Source organism: Ochotona princeps, chromosome 15 (assembly GCF_030435755.1).
Source record: "Ochotona princeps isolate mOchPri1 chromosome 15, mOchPri1.hap1, whole genome shotgun sequence".
In the NCBI taxonomy this organism is placed as follows: domain Eukaryota; kingdom Metazoa; phylum Chordata; class Mammalia; order Lagomorpha; family Ochotonidae; genus Ochotona; species Ochotona princeps.
In genome coordinates this window covers 18,914,638-18,934,350 of record NC_080846.1, presented here as the reverse complement: position 1 = coordinate 18,934,350, position 19,713 = coordinate 18,914,638, and the positions used below count along the sequence as shown (strand labels likewise).

Sequence of the window (19,713 nt, the reverse complement as noted above, 5' to 3'; positions counted from 1 at the left end):
GAAAGAGTTCTCTCTTCAACTTTGGTCCTCAAGGATCCTTTCCTTCTTGTTCTGTCCTGTAGGAAATGACCTTCCTCCTCTCATTTCATGCCAATTCATTCAGTGATGGTTCTGATGAATATCCTTCCATCTTTTTAGAGGATGCAGTGTCGATATATTTCAAACATTTTTATTTTGTCAGTATGTTCTGGTTCTTTCTCTTAATCTACAAAATGCTGTGCAACTCCTCACCAAACACAAGAATAGTCAGAAAATAAACCTGCTTTAGAAGTGCCTTTCTCACAAGCTGTCACCCTGTTGTTTTTTTTCAACTCCTTCACTGTCAAACATCACACAAGGGCCACATTTCTTTGAGGACTCTACTCACTGCCTAGGATGGTGAATTTCTTAATTAGATCTTTCTCTTGCAAAGTTCAATTGAATACATTTTCTGCTGAAGATGAGCTATGACTTCCTAGTTTCCAAAGTTACTAAGCCTCATCTCATCTCACCTCATTAAAATTGCCCTCAGTATTTAACAATATGTCACTGTATGGTATGACTGAAACTTTGTTGTATTCTCTTTCTGTATGATTACTCTTCCTCAGATCCCACACCTATCCGTGTTCCTAAAGGCTAACTCTCACCTCCTGTCTTTGCACACTCTCTCCGAATTATCTGCCGTTGTGGATTCCAGATTAGACTTCTGAACCTAATCCTATCCTGAAGAGGTCCGGCTGACCTGTATCTTGCTCTGCAACAAAGGGAAAAAAAAAAACACCTAAATGTCTTTGATTCCATTATACACCCCCAGCTGGCCCTCACACCAGACAGTGACAGAGAGATTCCCGTGTAAATGGAAGAGACTTCATGCATCAGTTAAGTCACACACATTAACAGGAGCTACCAAACCCTGAATCCCTCTTCACTGCCCTCCATATTTGCATCTTTCTCTAACTTGTATGAATCGCCTGGTGAAGACGGAGGCTATTACAGAAGATCAGTTGATTAGGAAAAATAATACCTATCTAATCATAATAATCTATCTAAAATAGTAATATCTAATAATATCAGTTATTCTATGATTGCTGAAGCAGTTTAATGAAAAGGTCTTTGCCAAGAGCCATGACGGCATCTAGACTCTAAGAAACACAGAGGCTGCGTACAGAGAGATTATTCCAGAGAAGTAAAACTGGGATTTAAAACTGTATGCTTGCATGAGCAGTCTTCAGACAGTTAACACAAAATTCACATTTTAAAAATTGGCTGATCTTTTAATTCTGTTTTTTTTCTAGGAATTTTTTAAGTTCCTTCATAGAGCTAGTGAACGGAAGATCATCCTAAGAATCTATTTGCATGAAGTCAACATGCTTCTCAATCTTTTTGTTTTGCTCTCTTTCCGTGAGCAGAGAGGATAGTATTTGGATATCCGAAAGAGAACATAATTACAGGATAGGTAGCATAGCACCCACATATGTCCAACTCTCAGGACAGCTGTCTGTTCCCGAGGACAGACAATTTAAAGATAGGAGGATGCTATCTGCTATTTGCCAGTGGGGCCTTTGGGAAGTCACTGGTGTTGGATGAAATCACGAAGGTGTAACCCCCATTATGCATTTTCTGGTTTCACATGCAGAACAGAGACCTGAGCGTGTGTGCTGGCCATCTCACCATGGGATGCTTCTTCAATGCCCCACTGCAAGAAAATGCTGGACCACTGACATTAGACTTCTCAACTTCCAGAACTACAAAAAATACATCTCTATTCTGTATAAACTACTCACTGTTCAGGAATCTGTATAGCGCAGATAATAGTCTAAAAACCTCCCACCTAACTGACAGCCGAACCTTGACACACGAATGGGATTCACACACAGGATGTTTGGAGTCCAGGTGGCAGATGAGAGTGGGGACAGGTAGCAAAAGTTACAAGTTGATATGTCTTGAAGAGGCACCACAGTACCATGCCATTCATAGCTGGAGAGAAATGAGTGTGGGAAATCACACAGTTCTTTCATCTTAAAGCTTTGGAAATCACAGTCCGGTGTTTTAGTGAGGAAATAAGTTAGTTGACAAGTTGGAGACAGTGTAAAAAAGGTAATTGAAGACAAAAAAAAATAAAGCAAGAAACGAGTTAGATTACATTGCGGTGTTCTAGAAAAACCACTTCATAGCAGAGGTCTTGGAGAAAGAAAGAAAAGAAAGCGGGTTGGAGAACTAGTAAGAAATGAGGCCTTACATATATTAGGAGAATGAGTGTCAGATACGGAAACTAGAAGGAATTGAAGCTGTACAGATTACTCCAAAGGATTCATTCAAACTATTTATTAAGTCAACATTGGCTAAAAGAAGATAACACGTTTATTTCAGTTGCATTCCAGTTGGCCGTAACTAATAAACACTACTGGATTTGTTTTTTGGATACAAAGGTTCAGAGTTAATTTAAAAAATATTGTTAATATATTTTCAAATTTATCCAGTTCGGTTGTTACTACCTCCAACAGTCACAGTTTGTCTAATAACAATCTGTGGCAGCCCTCTCCTTACAGACAAATCACGAGTTTTCCTTTTTATTGGAAAGCAACACAAGCAACCACCAGCAATGGTGTCTAAAAATACTAATTATCTCTATCAGGGAAAAGCTGAGAATGCGATGAGAGAAATGTGAGAAAATTTTCAAAAGCTGCAGAAAAATTGAATTAAAAGGTGAGTTTATTCTGATGAAAAAAAAATCAAATCCATGCATAGGATTTTCAGAATGCACATTTCCATGACATTCCTGAAGATTCTATCGTGAACTCATCTCAGGTGACGGTATTCTACTGTGAAGTTCTTTAGGAAGATTCTGGACATTTGTTATACTAACATATTTTCTTTGCTTTAAAAGATTTATGTTTATTGGACAGGCAGATATACAAAGCAAAGGAGATACAGAAATATCTTCACCTGCTATTCCACTCCCCAAATGGCCAGATTCCACAGTTAAGCAGAACTGAAGCCAGGAGTCATGAGCTTCTACCAGGTCTTCCAAGTGTGTCCAGGGTGCCAAAGCATTGTCCATGCTCCACTGCTTTATCAGGCCACAAGCAGGGAGCTGGACGGGAAGTGAAGTACCAGTACACAAACCAGCACTCGTACTGGATCCCTGTGCTTGAAGGCGGAAGATAAACCAATGGAGCCATTTTGCTGTTTCCTATTAACTATCTTCTAACCTACATAACCGTGAATCAATTTGCCAATTTTACCTAAATGATATAGAAAATATGTAACATAAAATAATACTTGCTGGCCTCATTACTGAGTGAAAATATTCTTGGAAACAAATACATATATATTCTCTCTATCCCTTCCATTTTTATGCTTATTTTCTTTTTTGAAGTTGAATACTTGAATTCTTAAACAAATAAATGAAAGCACTAGAATAATTCTAAATATTCTTTAGTAAAATTAGTTTTTTTTATTTCTCTGTTTTCCAGAAATTCTAACCTCTTTTAGTAGGCACAATAGCCTAATTTGTAATTGTTCTTCAAGTACATTTGCTGTGTTTGAATAAATGGTAACCAAAATGCAATGATTATTATCAGATTTTGCATGAGTAATAGCTTACTGTTATGTGTAATTTAAAAAAAAAACCTAAAGAACCACTTTACACAGAAAAAATAGTACAAGAACATGTCAGCAAACTAACGAAATAAACTTCAAACTAAGCTTTAGGAAACAAAAGCTTCATTTTTAAAAAGAAATGTATTTAAATGCATTTATCTTCAATATAATGAAAATTGAATTTCTTCATCCAATTAGTAAAAGAGCACAAAAAATATACGAAAAAAATGAGGCAACTTATCTCTGCCTAGAAGCATCGTAAATCAGAAGCCAGCCCTGTCAGCTGTTAGTCAGTGAGAGCATCAGTCTGTGCAATGATTCTGCTGTCAGCTCCAGGTTGGAGGCTTAATCATCCCAGGAGCGAAAAAGTCAGGAGTCATATTTTACACAAGAGACACTTGGGCACACATATTCATGCTGTTACCCTCATAAATGTCTTGACAAATTGCTTGAAGGTCAATTGACAATGAAATAATAGCAATTTTGCATTTAAAATGTGAAGACAGATTTCATGAATATTTACCCTGTACTGTCACTTGTCTCTATGTACATCAGCACGAGGAAATTATGCATTAGACTGCAAAAGCACAAAATAGTCCTGAGTCACATTAAAGGGGAAACACACAAGGCTAGTATTGCAACCCAGCATGTAAGGCTGCCGTTAGCAACTCCGGCGTCTCATATGGGGACCGTGTGAGTACCAGCTGCCCGTTGCCGATTCAGCTGCCTGGGATGCCACAGAGGACGGCCCAAGTGCTTCTGTCCTTGTATCTACACAAGAGACTAGAAAGAAGATCCGAGCGAAGCGTCGTCAGTCTGGCCCAGCACCCATCCTGACAGCTATTTAGGGAATGAAGTGGCAGCTGAAGATTCTCTCCTGTTTCTCTCTATAACTCTTGCTTTCAAATAAATCATACAAACCTTAAAAATGTTGCATTAAAAAAGAATAAGCACATAATATGTAAAGCAGAGACACTGAATATAATCAGAATATCTAATCCCAGCTCATTTCCAGCCCCCCATGGGGATATTTTAAACTTTTATATCAAAAGAAGCAATAATTGATAGTTTATCATTCCCATACAGATTGCATTATATCAGAGATCATGGAGGATTACAGACTGGGCCCCAGATGATTCCCCTTCTTGCAGCTGCTATTTAAATGGACCTTCTGCATGTACTTCAGGGTTCTACTAGGTGGCACAGTGCCTAGCAGCCTTCTCGGGATCTCACAGCCAAAGGCCATCCACGCTCTGAGATCCTGGGTGTCAGCGCTGTCCTGCTGGAGTGAGGGCTCCCTCCGGATTCCTCTGAGGAAGAGGAACCTCTCCAGTGTGTCTCTGCACGGAAGCACCAACTCTGCTGACCTGCCTAGCTTCCAAAGGCACCATCTCCAAATACCATCCGACTGAGATTATAATAAATGAACACCAGGGGCCACATGGGCCACATGCAGATCCACACCAAGCATGGTGGCCAACAATGACAAACAACAGGAAATGAGCACATCCTTGGGAACCTTGTGTGCACCTGAGCCTGTCCTCTCCTGCCACGTAATTTTTGCTATTTCATCACTTTATACAAAATACATTCTCTGCATGCTGTTTAAAAGCTTTATTTTATTTATCTGAAAGACAGAATTACACAGAAAGAGAGCAGGAGAGAGAGAGAATGAAACAGGGTTTCCATCTACTGTCCACTTCCCAAATGGTCTAGGCCAGACAGACACACCAGGAACTAGGACCCTCCCTTGGGCCTCCCACGTGGGTGTGGTGACCCAAGCACCGGGGTCATCTTCCACAGCCTTCCTAAGCACAGTAGAGTGTCGCTGTCCCGCAGCGATGGACTTGGTGCACAGAGCCAACAGTAACACCCGTGGACCCTGACTGATGGCATCAGACTTTATACACTGAGGGTCATATGGGATAAGAGAGGAAGTATTGAGCTTATCAACAAAACCCATCAACTGTTTCCGCACTCTGGAATGTCGATGAGAAGGGTCCAAACGGACCCTGGAAACGTGGCAGGAGAGGACAGGCTCAGGTGGATGGAAAATTCCTCTATTTTAACTAAGATAAAGACAAAAATGTTTGAAACATAACAAAAATGAGTTTTTGGCTACAAAATTCCCTTTGAAATTCACTAGCTTTTACATAATACACATTTTCCATGAAGTGTATGATTATGAATACTCTTCATGTTTGCAAAAGTTCCTGCCAAGAGAGGAAGAAACCCTTGGAGAACTAACAGGTAAATTTGATTCTCTTTTCCAGAAATTCAGTAATGTAACAATGTATCCCAGAAAAGTCAACTGAAATCACTTAGAACTGAAACATGAAGTGGAACACACAACTTCATGATTAGAGGGCTTTTCTAATACCAAGTCCACTGTCAAAGCAAAAAAACCCAAATATTCCATTTTTTTCATCTTTGTTAAGGTCTTCATGGGTTGTAAGGCTGTTATTCACTACTCATATAGTTTAAAACTATCTTAAGGAGAAGAAAATAGATTCATTAAATGTTAATGTGAAACATCTTATTACTAATAAAATTAAACAAAGCAACTGTTTAGTCCACAAGTGACACAGTGTGATCAACTCACCTACTTAGCATTTAATTTTGTTCAGGATCATGGGATCCTCACGTTTAGTATTCATTCTGTCTTTGTTGATGACACGGTCTTACTCATATAACTCAGGATAAGGCTCAAGAAACAATCAAATCTATTTGCGAATTATTGTTGTCAGAAAGAACTCAGTATCAATTATTTCAAAACTACCTCATTGGGCCCGGCACGGTGGCCTAGTGGCTAAAGTCCTCACCTTGAACACCCGGGATCCCATATAGGCACCGGTTCTGATCCCAGCAGTTCCACTTCCTATCCAGTTCCTTGCTTGTGGCCTGGGAAAGCAGTCGAGGATGGCCCAAAGCCTTGGGACCCTGCATCCGTGTGGGAGATCTGGAAGAGGTTCCTGGCTCCTGGCTTCAGATCAGCACAGCACTGGCCGTTGCGCTCATTTGGGGAGTGACTCATCGGAGGAAGATCTTCCTCTCTGTCTCTCCTCCTCTCTGTGTATCTGATTTTACAATAAAAATAAAATAAATCTTTAAAAAAAAACCTATCTCATCATTGTTTTTACAAATATTCCTCCACACCCAGGCTCCATGTGGTGGGAGGAACTCCAAGTGCTCTGGTCAAGATGGCAGAGGAGAAAGTCCGTTTCTCTGACGGAAGCCCTGTGCTGCTCTAGGTCTCCCTCCCACATCCCCAATTCCTCCTAAATGGAGGGAAGAAAAAAATTAGCCTCTGCCCAACACCCCCATGACAAAACTTCCTTTTTTTCTTTCACTCCAGCCAAGGGAGACACAGGCTTAAGAACTTAGAAAAAAAAAACTGAATGAAGCTGTTCCATCACCGCAAGCCTGTATTTGAAAATCTTACCAGGAAGTAACAGGATGTGGAGCTGGACGTGCCTTATTAACATTCAGATCAATCACAGGTGAATGCATTTGTGTAATAGAGGAAATGCAAGGAATATTATAACAGCATAATACGTGAATTTTAAAAAGCTAGGAACCTTTCAAATGTACATGAGCAGAATAAAGTGAGAAGGTACGGAGAACACCCCCATAGATTACACCATAAGTTGAAACGATTTTTGAAAATGCCATATGAGCAAACACACTGCTCTCCAGCGTTGCTCAGAGCAGAGACAGGGATGTGTGTTTGAGGCAGCAGTTCAGCTGTGCCTTGCAATGCCTCCGTTCCATATTACAGCACCAAGCTATGCTCCAATCACAGCTTCCGTCCAATGAGCAGTTAGGGAGGCAGCAGGTATTGGCCAAGTATTTGGGCCCCTATCTCTCACCTGGGAGATCCAACTGACCTCCAGGCTCATGGCTGTGGACTGCTATCATTGGCATTTGCAAAACAACCATCAAGATAGGAAACCAATCTCTCTTTCTCTCTCCCTCTCTCTCTTTCTCTCTCTCTCTCTCTTAAAAATAAACAATCCTGTTTTGCCCTTTTCTAGAAAATGCAGATTTGATGCTCAGAGCTAAGGAGGCAGGACAACTCAGCAGGCCTAAGATACAAAGAGAGCCACAGAGAAGTATTTTCCATGTCTTACAATCTAAAGGAATCTGTCCTGCTAAACTGTGAACCTATCTGATATTAGCAACACCTCTTCATTTTTCCGTTCTCTCCCTTTTGGGATGAGAATGTCTGCTCTGTATATACTCCTCCAGGGTACCCTAGGAGTACAAAAAATATGTTTGCACAAGTCCAAAGATGGAGCAAAATTTTGCCCCATATATCCCAAATTCAACACCCATAACTAAACTGAGAAAGAATCTGGGTTTACAGGTGATGTTGAGCTAGTCGGGACATCGGGAGATAACAGGATAAACCAGCTGTATGTTGCATGTGGGATCGGCATAAATCTCACGAAGTCAGGAATCAGAAAACTATGGATTAAAGTATGTCCTTCAAAGAAAAATATATTTTGAGAGCTTACCATACCAACCACCATGAACTTGAAATATGAAACAGATCAAACAGCAGGTAAGGATGGAGACAGACTGGAGTGACACTGTCACAGGCCAAGGGAAGCCTGGGTCAACCGAAAGCTGGGGCAAGCAAAGAAGGCGGATCCTTCAGGTTTCAAGATTTCAGACTTCCAGCCTCCAAAACAGAACGAAAAAGGTTCTGTAGTTGTAAGGCACTCGATCTTCCTGGATTTTAGCATGAGACTAGGAAGTACTACACAAATATAATTAGGTAAAGACAAAAATGTATACATATATGTGTGTGTGCATGAATGGATATATGTGTGTATATATGTGTATATATGTCTGTTTGAATATACATAGATAATGATTTTCACAGTAAAAAGCGGCGAGAAGCATTGCTCGTATTGTTGCAGCCCCATTTATACCTCCTAAGTTAGCCGTGGCTGCTCCAAGTTGCATGACGTACCCATGATTTTCAAAGACAGTTGTGATAAAGAAACTTTTGATGCTGAGTTTTCCAACACCTGCATCCTTCATAATACTAATAGTATTGCTATAGTTCATGCATTTCCCTTTTAAGACAAAATGTAAAATGTGTGTGTTAATACCTATGGGTAACTGCTAAAGAACCTGGGTTAACCGTAGCAACTCACAAAGATTATCTAACAAAGAGCTAAAGAACAGATGCAAACTTTTCCTATCAATTTGATTTGTTTTTGCAATAAGAAATTGAAGAGTAAGTGAATATCCAATGGCCAGAGTACTATAATAACACTTAGTTGTTAATATATGCAAGCCAGCTTCTAAATATGAATATCTGAGACTAAAAGAATGACAGAATCTGTCTCAAAAAAACATAAGAAACCTGGATACAGTATACTTAAAGAAGAAACATAGTAATAATTGCTATTTTTTACAAAATATTTTCATAAAATAAATTTATAAAAATAATTTTATAAAAATTTTTATTTTATGAAATAAGCTTTTACAAAATAAAAATTTTATTTTAATTTAATTTTACTTTTTATTTTACAAATTTCCATATAAAAATTTTATTATATGAAATAATTTTTATAAAACAATATTTTTGTAATGCCAAATAGTTCTACCTTTAGGCTACATGTTAATTGTTTCAGTTTCTAAAATAAAGATGTTTCATTTTTATTTAAATGCCCTGATTTTACTCATTGGAATTTCGTTTTTAAGGAAACATTAGTCACCTGCATATTTAAACTGTCCGAGTGTGAACCTGTCAGTCTGGCTTTAGTGTGTACCTGACCGAGATCTGACAGAATTCTCCAAATCTGAGAAATTGCTTTCACAACTGAACTTCAATACAACTGAACCAACCCAACCGCAGATAAAACAATGAGATTGTACACAGTGAATTGATGAGGCAACATTAGTTTACCTAGTTATGCTTTAAAACAGAAATGTAGTAAGAAATGAAGTGCAACTTCCTCTTAAAATGCCGGATGAGTATTGGCTAATAAACCATTAACGTTATTTGTCATCCAGTAAATAGAGACTTTGCCTCAAGCCAGGAATTCCCAGGAACTGTTGTGACTTCTCTCTGTGGTCATCTCCCAGCTGCCTAGCAACTCCAAATTTCAATTATTAAATCACTGATCATAAGCTGACACTTAATTTCATTTCAGAAAAATTATAAATGGAAAACTGTATTTTGTAATACCATAAAATCATTTAGCATTTAAAGTTCACTTGCCTTTAGCATTTGTGCATGAATCCAACCCAAGCAAATTTCCTTGTTATTATATACTTGCTGAATAGAGATAGCAATGTTCAGGTACCTTAGTAAGAATCTGAACTCCATAATGTAAAAGGATCTAATTAATGACTCCAATGACCTAAGCAATGTACCTCCATGTCTTTGTATTGAGAGTTCAATGCAGAATGACTGCTCTGTATCTATACAGAGCAGATGCTAGTATGCTTAGAAATCAACTATGAACAGTGCAAAATTTAGTGTGTGAAGCTTTTAATTACACTTAAATTATACTAAGAGTATCACCTGAAATACAAACATACAATGATTTTATGAATATGCCATAATATCATCCTAAATGTTTGGGACCCAAATGATCTAAGCTCCAAAATAAAATATAACTTTTTCTACTACTCACAAAAAAATCAGAATACTTTTGATCTTATTATGAAACAAGTATAAGCAAAGCTTCAGTGAGTAAAGATTCAGTCTCATTTCCAAAACACTTTGAAATTATGTTTCCCTGATAGTGTAAGCAAGGTGCTCCTCATTAACCTATACTCAATATACTTCATAGGAAAAATCTTCTTCCACCATTTTATGGGGCTTTTCACTGTTCAATAAACTTGATATGAAACCAAATGAAGCAACCAGAATAAACATAAAAGCCACATCTCTAATTTCTGAAGTATAGCCAATGTGGGTAGAATTCACATCGTGGTAAAGTTACCTGGATAGAAAAAGAATCCAAGTTTGTCAGGTTCTCAGGATTCAGAGCTGAGAACAGAGGCAACTGATCGTGAACTTGTAGCCAGAAGCAAACTTGCTTGCAGCTCTCCAGAGTTCTCAGCTTTGCCCTCCCCTCGCTCTTCTCTCAAATAGGGGAAAGGTAGCCTTCTCTCTCTGGAAGAGCTTGTTTTGACATGCACAACTAGTTCATACTTTTCAGCATGCAAAGTAAGCTGGCTTAAATTATATCCTGGGTCAAAGAAGGTGACCAAGTCTGCCAGTTTGAACTGCTAAATTTAATCTCCCGATTCTCCTCTGATGTTGATGCAGCCACATTTTCAAGTACATTTTCCATCATGTGAGTTAGTACCGTGGCTAGAACACACTGCAGAGGTACTATGCACCTTAACATAGTGAATCCTCACCAAGTCCAATGTCACGTAACTTATAAATCAGGAAGGATAATGAAGAAGTCAAGGTCACGTGTTGACCCTGGAGAGCCTGGCAGTTTCATTCTTCTGCTTGATTAGGCACTATGGTCAGCTGTTCTGGAAACCCATGCTCCCTATACCACATGTCCCAACCAAAGAAAGTAGAGCGAATTTCACTGTAGCTCAGCCCTGCATCTTGGTAGTTGAAGATACTACCGTGATCTTTGGAGAAACAACCAGCTATTCCCACATATTCCACATATTCCAGGACGGCATCTTGTCACAAACATACATTCATTATCTCACTCTCTAAACCACATTAGACGCACATTACAATTAACACGCAAGACTAAAACTCATAATTTTGTTACCTATGTGAGAATAGAGAGCTGAAAAATACTGGGTCCTGGATTCCAGCTCTGTTGGATCTGCATCCATGCATCCACACTCCAAGTCGAACAGGTTTGCCACCCCGTAACCAATGAATGAAAGGGCATTTGACTTCCCATGGGAAAAACTCAATTATTTAGCCCCAAGCCTCAAGAAGTAGCCAATCTTCAGATACATTCGGCAAGGATTTTTAACAGCAAGAATTTGAAATGTATCTCACAGTTACACTGAGTAGGCAAAAAAAAAAAAAAAAAGTAAGGAATCTCTGCAAGTCCTTCTAATTATTATTATTTTAAGATACATAAGTGAAAGGCAGGGTGAGTAACAGAGAGAAATTTCTTCAACTCATGGGCTCACTCTCCAAGTGGCCCCAATAGCCAGAGCTGGTCCAGACCAAAGCCAAGAGCCAAGAACTCGAACCAGGTCTTCCACATGGCTGGCAGAGCCCTACATACTCGATCCATCTTCTGCTGCCATTCCAGGTTTGTTAATAGAAAACCAATTCTGAAGTACACAGTCGCCAGGACTCAACCAGGCACTCTGATACTACGTCTCAAGCAGCGGGCTAATCCACTATGCCATGCCATGCTTCCCGACCTACTTCATCAAACAAAAGACTTTGCCAAATATGTGAGGTGGATTTTACAGAGCAATGGGTTAAGCCACCTTTTGAGAGCACTGAATTCTCCCGGAGTATCTGGGTTCCAATGAGAACTTCACTTCCATCCAGCTCTTTGTTGATGTGCATCCTGGGAGCCAGCAAAGGCTGGTTCAGCTCTCGGGGCTCCTGCCGCTCACATGGGAGAACAGGACACAGTTCCTGACTGCTGAATCCGCTATAACCTAACCCCAGTTGTTGAGGACTGTTAGAGTGTGAACCAACAGATGAAGATTTAGGTCTGTCACTTTGTGAAATTCTGCGTTTCAAATAAATTAATCAGATAAAAGGAGATGATATGTTTCTATGTCTTCTTTTTTTAAAGAAAGATTTATTTATTTTTATTGGAAAGGCAAATATACAGCAAGGAGAGACAGAGAGGAAGATCTTCTGTCCGATGATTCACTCCCCAAGTGACCGCAACAGCCGGTACTGAGCCAATCTGAAGCCAGGAGTCAGGAACTTCTTCCAAGTCTCCCACACGGGTGCGGGATCTCAAAGCTTTGGGCTGTCCTCAACTGCTTTCCCAGGACACAAGCAGGAAGCTGGATGGGAAGTGGAGCTGCAGGGATTAGAACTGGCGCCCATATGGGATCCTGGCGCGTGCAAGGCGAGGACTTTAACCACTACACTATCGCGCTTTTAAAGCTTCAAGCTTCAAAACTAAAATAAAACAAAAGCATAGGAAACACTACCTCACACCAAACCAGGTACACATACACACTGAGGTGTTAATACAGATTGCACTCTGGGTGCTAGAAGCATGCAGTACACACTGGGTGCTAGAAGCATGCAGTACACACTGGGTGCTAGAAGCATGCAGTACACTCTGGGTGCTAGAAGCATGCAGTACACACTGGGTGCTAGAAGCATGCAGTACACTCTGGGTGCTAGAAGCATGCAGTACACACTGGGTGCTAGAAGCATGCAGTACACTCTGGGTGCTAGAAGCATGCAGTCCACTGGGTGCTAGAAGCATGCAGTACACACTGGGTGCTAGAAGCATGCAGTACACACTGGGTGCTAGAAGCATGCAGTACACTCTGGGTGCTAGAAGCATGCAGTACACTCTGGGTGCTAGAGGCATGCAGTACACTCTGGGTGCTAGAAGCATGCAGTACACTCTGGGTGCTAGAAGCATGCAGTACACACTGGGTGCTAGAAGCATGCAGTACACACTGGGTAAACCAAGGCAGAAGATGCCTTCCCCAAGAATTCCTCCAATACATCTTTTTCCCAACAAGGTGAGTCATGCACCTTGTGTCAAAGGAAAACATTACAACAATCTATTTTCAGGATCTTAATGGACTTCACTTGTTATTATAGAGGCAAACAACATTTAATTCCTTGAAGCAGAACAAATGTTGGGTTGGGCCTGAGCAGACAAGGTTGGTTCCAGAAACAGAAAACGGCTGAAGAAAGGAAAAGCAAAATAATAAGATCACTCTCTAAGAGGGGGGGGGGGGGGACACGAAAACAGAATAATTAGGAAAATAACTGGTTTAATATCAAGTGACTTCAGGTTTGGTTCTGTGTGAGGATTAAGGTCAGAGGGTTTACTATCTTGCCAACAGAAACTTGCCAGTCCAGGCATTTGGCCATTATCTCTGTCTCCTGACTTCCCGGCAGGTCATAGAAACAGACTGGTTTCCCTTGGTGATGTGGAACTTTACTGAAAGTGACTCCACTTTGTGTTTTGGCTAAGACTGCTAGGGCTGTGAAGGAACCTCACCCAAAGCAACAACATCCTAAAACCTGTTAACGTGAGAAAGTGCTCAACACATCTATTTGGAGCACAATTATTAATATAATACAAACTACTGATTAGTTAAAAATAATCCCACTGTATGTATACCTAAATAGATTTTACTTCTAAAAAAAAAGCATAGAAAAATATAATTTCAATGAAAGATTTTGTTTCATCAACTACTCTCATATATAACAAAAAAATCAGATTTAGTAGCATAATTACTAACTTTATTAAGTAAATATGGTACTAATTAGATCACAAATGCTAACTTTAAAAATGTCTACTGTATATAATTAACTTTTTTATTTAGTTATTACAAGAAGGTCCAAAGCTAAATAAGATTAGAAACATGAAAGGACACTTAAGTTTGATATGTAAATACTGTTATAAAGAAAATAAATTTACAACATAAAATCTATAAAGACTAGAATTGGCAAGGGCATGTAAAATACGTTTTATATTCATTTCGCATTACTTTAGTTACTGCCATTATCCACTGATCGACACTGTTAAATTTACAGAGCATATTAGAGAAGTGTAAACATGCGTTGTAAATTGTATACTTGCTTTCTGGATGTGGAATTTATGCTTCTTTGCATGTAAAAAAAAGTACTAATAAATTACTTCACTGTTTTAAATATTTTTAACACATCATGAAAAATTCAGTTTTCTCTAAAAAAGCAAATCATGGATTAGTGTTTGCTGAATTTGCAACTTTTGTCGCATTTGAAATCATGACAAGGCTTTCAAGAATCTGACTTGCTTTACAAGACCTGCATGTCGGTAAAGCGCAGAGAGACGCGATCATGGAAGCTGAACCGCTGCATCCTGCGGTGTGTGACAAACGCAGACAGCTGTGTTTGCTGCACTGCAAAGCAGACCTGCTCACCTGGCCCCGGGGAGAAGCTGGCTGAAGGTGACTAACCCTTGCCAAGGTGACACATTCTCAAGAGTTGCTCCACAAATAGGATCATGTGAGATTGTTTGTAATCTGTTCCCGAAGGTCTTCAGCACGTGGCACAGGAGAGTGGGGGAGGGGAGTCTTAGGAGGAAACCCAAGTACAGCGTGTGTGCTGCTGGAACAGGTCAGTCATCTCCGAATTTGACACATGACAGTGAGCTCTTGGCAATAGATTGGTTTGTGACATTATTCCCAAGTTTCCTGCAGGATTTGCACGTTTCCCTTGTGAGTTTTTTGACTTTTTTTTTTTGCATTATAACTCAAGAGTAAAAACTGACTTAACTTGCAAAACCCAGGCTTTTCATCTCAATCAGAAGTGCAAGAAATTCCAAAGAACAGACAGCTCAGGTGTACATTTTCCATGGAAAATACCAGTAACTTAGCTAGACATAAAAATCAAAAGTGTCACAGACATCATGGGAATCATCTAACTCATGGCCTTTCCCAACTGAAGGATTTTTTTTTCTTTCCTGTTTTTTTTTTTTTTTTTTTTTTTTTTAAAGGAAAGATTACCACTCTGACCAAGAAATAAATCAACGTGTCAAGAACAAAGCACTACATTTACTTGGGACGTGATTGCGACCGGAATCAAGAAACACTAAATGCAAGCAGTCTTGAAGATACATTCTGAGATTCTACAAGATGGCGGCTGTTTTTGCAGTGTAACCTACAAGAGGGTATCCGCTACATCCCTTGTCTGTCAGTAGTAACGACTGGGGGATCTGGAATTCGGCCTGGTAGTTTAAGCTGGGGATTGGGACATCTGCACGTAGGAATGGCGAGATTGCACAATGACATCTGCTGCCTGACACCAGCTGCCTGCCACAGCAGACCTCCATGGGTGCCTGGGTAAGACGCCTGCATTTCAGTCCCTGCCATCTTTGTAGTATTCCCAGATGGAATTGAACTCCTGGTTGAATTTTTGGTTCCTGGCTCTGATCCAGCCCGGTTCCAGCCATTAAAGAATTTGGGAAATAGACCAGAAGATAAAAATTTATTTTTTCTTGCTTTTTACTCCATCAAATGACTTATTATTTCAATATGAAGTATAGAAAAAGGTCTGCAAGAATCTTTTAGAAAAGACAAGGCACACAGTCTTGGGGAGGAAGAGGGATTTGTGTGGGTTTTGGTAGCCAGCTACTTCGGGGCCATGAGTTTGGAAGGCACACTGCTGTCCATGTATCCCTTTCTGCCCATCTGTGTGACAAACGATGCTTACCTATCATCACCTAAGACCTCAGGGAAGGAGTCTTGCATAACCACGCCCCTTAAAAGTTCACAGGGAAGCAGAGCTTGCTCTCTCTTGCTTTCTATGGATGGACTCAAAGGACGAAGGTAGCAACCTCTCCTCTCTCTCACCTTTCTTTATTTCTTTCCCTTCCTGGTCCAGTCCCCCTGAACATGGCCCATGTGCGTCGGTATTCCTCACCTTCTCAATAAACTGCATTACTTTCTTCAGTGCTTAATACGCTTTGCAAGACAGAAAAGGAAAGCATCTAGGAGGCAAGCATTAGGTCCTAGCCTAGCCCACAGCACGATGGCCTCATGAACTGCCGCAGAGACTGATGGATTCTGTTCTAGAAACTGCAGCTCAACCCGATTCACAAAGTCAGCACATACTCGGGTAGGTATGTGCAAGCTAAGTTCAAAAGTTCAGCTCAGAAATTCACTGTGGACTTACTTTAGTTCAAAAGTTTACTCTGCATGTGCCTGAGACCTACTTAGCATGGGCCTCTCAGCTACATTTTAAATGTCTGGACCAATACTATTCCACCTTGGTTACATTCATTGAAAAAGAACAATCTTAGCATTCATTGAGCCACAGTGGCTCCGATTACATATTTTTTTAATTTCAGAATTACAATGAAAAAAATTAACATACAGGAGAAAATATGCTGTGTTTATTCCCTGACCCAATTACCCTTTAGGTACACAGATGTATTTTTTTTTCTTCTAAGCTTTGATAAGGATGAAAGAAAAACAGTGATCAGTCAAAACTGTACCGTCGAACACTTCCTTTCATTTTCCAATCCACCACAGACCTGAGAGGTGAGGGAGTGATCCGACCCAAATCACTGAGGACAAGATCAGACGATTTTTTACAATATTTGCACCATCCTGCTGTCTTACATGTCTCCAGCCCCTCACCTGCCAATCTGGTATGTCCATTTTTCCAATGATAGACCCGTGTCTCACTCAGGAACAAGAAGGAGGCAGTATCATGGCGACACAAAACTTACGCACTTGGAGTTCCCATGAAATTACCAAAAAGACACACCAAAATCCACCCAAACTTCACTTTGAGAACTCAACCAGGGAACCACCCACTACCCCATAAAGCAAACTGTACCAGGCGGGAGTGGCTCCTTATTCCCTCTGGATTCCCACCCTGGCTATTCTCCGTTTCCCTCTGTCCTCTTCTGCATCTGCCTGGCTCACTCACAACGGGGAACTCCGGGAAAACTGGCCTCCACTTGTGTCCTCATTTAAGCCTCTGATTTGTACCCGTATCCCTGGGAGGGCAAAAACTTAGTGTAAAAACTGAGATACGTATCCCAAACACTATCATAAGGAATCCCCTTTGTCGTTGCTGGCAACAGCAGCTCACTAACGAACAGGATTATCGGAAGTGTGATCTGAGACCATGGAACCTTTAAGACTTTTCCTTCTTCATTAGGCAGTGAACAGGTGCCCAGCCAGTACAGGAAACACACGAGGGGGGGGGGGGGACTTTTTAAAATATTTCCCTAGCTCAGAATGTTTTGCCGTAGCACCCTCTTCATCACCCACAGCATACATTGTGATCTCACAGCTTTCTCTTAAATTCCGCCACGGACTCAGCACAAGTTCCTTCCCCTGTCTGCCACAAACATCAACCCTCGTAGATTCCATTTCCACAAGGATTCAACTCCACCTCCCTTCCTACATTCCCATATAACTTCAATACATTCGGTAGTCTCCCAGATGTTATTCCAGCAACCAAACCTCCACTTGTGTTCCACAAACATTTGCCCGTGACCCAATCCCTTGGCAAAAAGGCACAGATACACAAGGGATCTCTCATTGAAGACAATGACATCACATGGGTAGGTTTCACCAATTGCTGCAGCCGTGAACACTGTTAGAGATGTTGTAATGTGCTTTGGCTTATAACACATGTTGGCTAAATTAATTAACGTACTGTGCCTTGGAACATAGTTACTGTGGTGCTCTAAAATGCTGACCAAATGCATGCTAAAGAACTCTCACAGCCAAGCATCAAAAAGCAGCAACTTCTGTTGTCCATTTAAGAGACACCGCTCTCAATAACACATCTATTTGAGTGGACATTTAGCAGAGTGATAAAAGATGCAGCTTGGGATATAAACAACCCATTTTGGAGTGTCTCAGTTGCAGTCCCAGCTCTACCAACAATTTTAGCTTTCTGCTAATGTGCACCCTAGGGGGGCAACAAGCAGCCATCAAGTAATATCAGCAGATAAAAGGTTTTCTCTTGGGTCCTGCATGGTAGCCTGGTGGCTAAAGCCCTCCTCTTGCATTCGCCAAAATCCTCTATATGATCCTGGTTCATATCGTGGCTGCTTCAATTCCCATCCAGCTCCCTGCCTGTGACCTGGGAAAGCAGTCATGGACAGCCCAAAGCCTTGGGACCCTGCGCCCGTGTGGGAGACGCAGAGGAAGCTCCTGGCTGCTGGCTTCAGATCAGCTCAGCTCTGGCTGTTGTGGCCACATGTGAACCAGCACAAGAAAGATCTTTCTCTGTGTCTCTCCCTCTCTCTAATAACCTGACTTTCCCATAAAAATAAATAAATCTTTAAAAAACAAAATCTGTTTTTCATATAAATAAAAAAAAATTCTTTTTCTTCTATTTTATTTTTAATTATGGTACAATTCCATAGATTCTGGGCCTTTAGAAACTCAATGTTCAAACTAGGTTTTTCTCACTTTCAAAATATTTTTCATATAGAATTTCAGCTTTCACAATGTGCAAACTTTCCCTAGTACTAGAAAACTTTCATACTTATCAAAACAAACTCAAAAGATTCACAATGTGTAAATGCTAAAGCAGACAAGCAAATTAAAAAAATGAGTTATGACTACTAAGGCAAACTCGGCTTCATCTACAGATTAGTAATAATGAAAATAGCAAAAGCGAGCGATTTGAAAATACAAGCAACATTTCTAGATGAACTAAATAACAAATTATGAAACTGATGGAATTTAGGTGCATTTAAAATGGCTCTGTCCTATTTATAACTGGAAAAACAGAGAAAGTCTGCAGACTTTAATATTTATGGAAGCAATGCTAATAATAGCTAACATCTATAAAACCCTCACAACATGCCGAATTCTGTGATGAATATTTAACATAAATGAACACAGTTAACCCTCACAACAGAACTGCTATCTTCATTTTACAGGAAAAAAAAAAGTGATGCTTGACTAGATTTTAATTAATGAGCATCAGAGCCTGTAAGTGCAAGCTCTTAATAATGAAGACACAGGAGCAAAGCTGGCTCCCTTAGTAAACCAGGCATCCAGGAGCAGCATTTCCTATGTTTTCACTTATGTCAACAATTATTCTCTGAGTGCAGAGCAAAAAGGAAATCAAAGGCGCAAACTAGAAACACATTCCCACTAAGATCCTCCAACTTCATAAACAAGACATAAAATAACTGGATGAGCTAAAACAGGACTCCGAAGCTACTCACAAAGTTAACTCTACTGGCCAACAGTCCTAAAGTCCTTTGGTTTGCAAGATCCACTTGTTTGAGGCGTCAAAGAAAAGCATTGTACTTTAACAGTGGCCCCTAGAAGGAAAGAAGAAAGACAGTAACTACTTAAACACTGAGATGCGTGGCTTAAACCGATAGAAGGCATCTAATAAGCTGCACTAGCTGAAATCGCTATTTGCCCTTCTAAAACTTGAAGGTGTTACTTGAAGTTTCTTCTAAACATGGAGCGACTATTTAG

At 40.2% G+C, this 19,713-nt stretch overlaps 1 protein-coding gene across 4 annotated transcripts in view; it reads right to left on the bottom strand.

The window, feature by feature from the left end:
• SLC16A7 (solute carrier family 16 member 7) overlaps positions 1-19,713 on the bottom strand; it is a 105,039-nt gene that overhangs the window by 71,362 nt on the left and 13,964 nt on the right. For 3 of the 4 annotated variants that reach the window (XM_058673296.1, XM_058673294.1, XM_058673295.1), the window contains exon 2: positions 19,452-19,550. The gene's annotated coding sequence lies outside the window, so the exon portion shown is untranslated. Of the gene's footprint in view, positions 1-10,550; positions 10,745-19,451; positions 19,551-19,713 lie in introns of those variants that run through there. The other variant, XM_012926386.2, reaches the window with a different exon arrangement.